This window comes from Diabrotica virgifera, chromosome 9 (assembly GCF_917563875.1).
Source record: "Diabrotica virgifera virgifera chromosome 9, PGI_DIABVI_V3a".
Taxonomy (NCBI): Eukaryota; Metazoa; Arthropoda; class Insecta; order Coleoptera; family Chrysomelidae; genus Diabrotica; species Diabrotica virgifera.
In genome coordinates, this window is record NC_065451.1 from 212,108,862 (window position 1) to 212,113,159 (window position 4,298).

Below are 4,298 nucleotides of genomic sequence, written 5' to 3' on the forward strand. Positions count from 1 at the left end.
TTATGTATTCAGATAACACAACTATTGCTACATCTGCTTCAAGTGTTGAGGAATTAACTGTCTTACTGAATGTTATATCAGAAGACTTTACAGGATGGTGTAAAAAGAATGCTTTGGTTGTTAATGCTAAAAAGACCACTAGCATGCAATTCTACTATAGATCTAACTCAAGTCATCAGTTCTCTATCAAAGTAAATGATAGCATGGTTCATTCGACAACTACCACTAAACTTTTGGGTTTGTATCTAGATAGTAATATGAGCTGGGAATCTCAAATTAATCACGTTTGCAAGAAAATAAATAGTAGCGATTACGAATTTTACAATTAAAAAGTTTTTTTTACAATTGAACAGTTATTGAATATTTATTATGCAATTGTGTATTCTCACTTGGCCTGTAATATAAATCTTTGGGGTAGTGCTGTGAGTGCTACAAGAGTATTTGTCTCTCAGAAAAGGATAATTAGATTAATTTTCAATTTGCCATACAGGTTTTCATGTCGACAACATTTTAAAAATATAACATTTTAACAGTAACTTCTATTTATATTTTTAAATGTATACTGTATGTAAAATCTAATATAACTACGTTTCATTCAAACTCTTATTATCATCAGTACCCCACTAGACAAAATGACTTTATAAGACTACCAAAACATAATACTGGACGATACGAAAAATCCAAGTATTATATTAGTCCATTAAAATGTTACATTTTTTAGGCCGTACCTTGCATTTCTTAGAGGAGTCAATTTTATTTCTTTAATGTGTAGGGGGGATCAGTAGAAGCTTAAGTTCAAGTTTTTGGGGTCGCCATCCTTGTCCCCCGGTCGCCATCTTGGAAACTGGGTGCAAAGGGGTTTCGCAACTACATCTCGTAAACTACCAACCGTACGGAAAATCTATTAAACATAAAATGTAGCAAATTAAATTTTCCACAATTTTGTTTCTATTACTTCTTATCGTCAAGTGACCAACAAAAAAGATATAACCAAAAATATGTAAATTTTTTTTAACAAGTTTCCTTTTGGATGTTTTAACTTTTTTTCAGTTCATTTTAAAATAAAATAATATTATAGCAATTTTGTGAGGGTTTTTCAGCGAACAATTTCCACTATAAATTTGTTTAATTCTATTTATTTATATAGGTTTTACAGCGCTCCAAACTTGACCAGATTCTCGAATACTCATAGGGATACAATAAAAACAAAAGTTAGGCTTACTTTTCTATCTATATATATATATATATATATATATATATATATATATATATATATATATATATATATATATATATATATTTTATTCATACAATTTGTTATGATTTTAACATTCCTATGCTATTATTAATCTGTTTTGACCTTTCTTCCCACTATAAAACTTATAACTCTAAGCATATATAAAAAAGGCCCAAGAAGTTGTTTGAGGACAAATTCGCCGCTTCAGAAGAAGAATGACGCAACCGCAAAATTATTAAGCAGAGCAAAAAAACGATTTTTGATATCAAAATCATAAAGTATGATAAAAATTAGCCATTCACCACACCGTGGTCAGGATCTCGAGATATAAGCGTTTTTTGGGGTGTGCCGCTTGTATATGAAGTAACATAACTTTTTTCCTATTAGATACATATTTTGACTCAAAATTTTCCAAAGAACTTCTTCATGAACTATATTTTATTGTTGTGTTGGTTAAAATTATAAACTAAAAAGTTTGTCACTCAACTTTTTTAAGTAAACATGAATCTAACGAAATATGATGACAAAATATTAATAAATTAACAACTCTTTTTTTAATGTGTTTAAACATTTTGGACAAATTTCATTGTTATCTACATACCTCAAAGATGACACAGTAAAATTTTTAAAAGGAAATATTTACAGCGACCAAAGATACAGCGAGGTAAAATCATCAAAATTGATTTTTGGCATTTTTGTATAAAATTTATGTTTTTAATATGGTACACCAACTCTAGATAAAAATAAACTTCATATTCGGATTCAGCGACCTAGAAAACATAAAAATAGACCAAAATTGATCATTCACCTTAAATTTGATTTTCGTGGTTGGCATAACGGTTAATGCCGCTCGTCTAATATATAGATAGAAAAGCATTATTTTTCTACGAGAATTCCAGAATCTGGTCAAGTTTGGAGCGATGTAAAACCTAGATGATAAATAAAATTAAACAACTTTATAGTGAAAATTGTTTATTGAAAAATCCTCTACGAAATCGCTTTGATGTTATTTTATTGTGAAATGAACGTAAAAAAAGTTATAACCTCCAAAAGGAAATTTCTTACAAAATTTTCTACTATTTTTGTTTATAACTTTTTTGTTGGTCACTTTACGATAAATAGTAATAGATATAAAATTGTAGAAAATTTAATTTGCTTCATTTTATGTAAAATTAAATTTTCTGTAGGGTAGCTAGTTTACGAGACACAGCGCGAAAGCCCTTTGTACCACTTTTTCCAAGATGGCGGCCGGGGGACAAGGGCCTCAACCCCAAAAACTTGAACTTAAGCTTCTACTGAACCCCCCTACACATTAAAAAAATAAAATTGACTCCTCTAAGAAATGCACACTAAATGTAACATTTCAATGGACTATATGGGTATAAGACTTTTCAATCATCTTGCTAATGGTATTAGATCTGAAATAAACCCAAATAAATTTCGAGGCAAACTAAAATCGTACCTATTGAAAAATTGTTTCTATAGTATAAGCGAATATATGGGTGATGTAAATAATTAATTCTATGTACTGTTTGTATTTTATCTTATAATAATTTTTAAGTGATATTTTATATATGCATATATTTGTATTTTAAACTGACGTATCCTATATCATGTAAATGATCTTGCAGGACAAATAAAGTATTCTATTCTTCTATTTTATTCTATTCATTAAGATCGTTATTTTTACAGGGTGTCCAAAAATTTTTTTTGAATTAATAATTAAACAATTATTAATATAATTAAAAAATTTTTTGGACACCCTGTAAAATTAATCATGTTAATGTTTATATTACTGAATAGGGAATTGAATAAACTTTTAAATGAGCTAGAACTCGACCCCTATTCCCATTAAAAAAATAGTCGATTACGTCATCACGCCCAACTGGATGACGTCACTAGTACGATATATATGTCAAAAAATCATAATTTAAAAATCGAATAACTTTTGTAGGTTACATTTTTTTCTAATTCTGTAAATAAAGCAGTTTACAAGGGGGTCAAAATATAGTGAATAACCCTGTACATTCACCGGGGCCGACCGACCAGCTGTCCCGTCATACAGCTGACCGACTATACAAACTTTTATTTATGTTTAATTCAGAATGTGTGTACTGATTTGCAGCCTTAGTAAATGGATTTAATTACCTTCGTAGGAAAGCAACTTTGATACCCTCTCAGTAACCCCTGTGCTACGTTTCGCTTGACCGACCGCAGTATGTTTCTCTACACAATCACAGTAATCAACTGTGAAAAATCTAGCTTTAGTAAATTCAAAGAGATTTTTCAGCCCTGCCTCTTGGACTAATAGTGTTGACTAATATACATTATTTTGTTCATAAGGATTTGTAGGTCTTTTAGGTTGTCCCCAAATAGTATGGTATCACCTGCATATCAGATGTTATTTAGCCGATACCGCTTTAGTAGAATAACTTTTTCAGTTTCGCCCAATATTCTTTCAGAGTAGAGATTATAAGATTAGAGAAGACAGAATACACCCTTACCACACTCCACGCATGATTTTCACATATTCGGTGTGTTCACCTTCAATTCTGAGGTATGCGGTCTGATTCCACTAAATGTTTCTAATTATTTTCAGATCTCGGTTGTTAATTCCTGCTTGTTTTAGTATTTGCATCATCTTGGCGTGCTGTACTCGATCAAACGCTTTCTCGTAATCAACCAGACATGCACATCTACGTTGCAATTGACGTCTCTGCATCTCTGAAATAAGACGTAGTCTCTCCTCCCTCGTACCAACAACATTTATGAACCCCAATTGGTTAGGGAAAATTTGACTTTCACAGAGCTTCTTTCTTGCTTTGTACCTCTTTGCATTTCAAAATTTAAACAATTTTATAAGTTGCACGTGTTTTTGTCAGCTCTATCCATCCATGTTGATTTGGCAAAACAACATGACTATGGCAAACAATTTGACATATATGCCTTCCACCATCTGGCCGTAACCAACTGTCAAAGTTTAAAAGTCCCTATTGCCCTAATCCCCTCTGTAATATTTCCAGGTAACGAGGTAAAGGGTATTTAATAAAAAAACCAAACA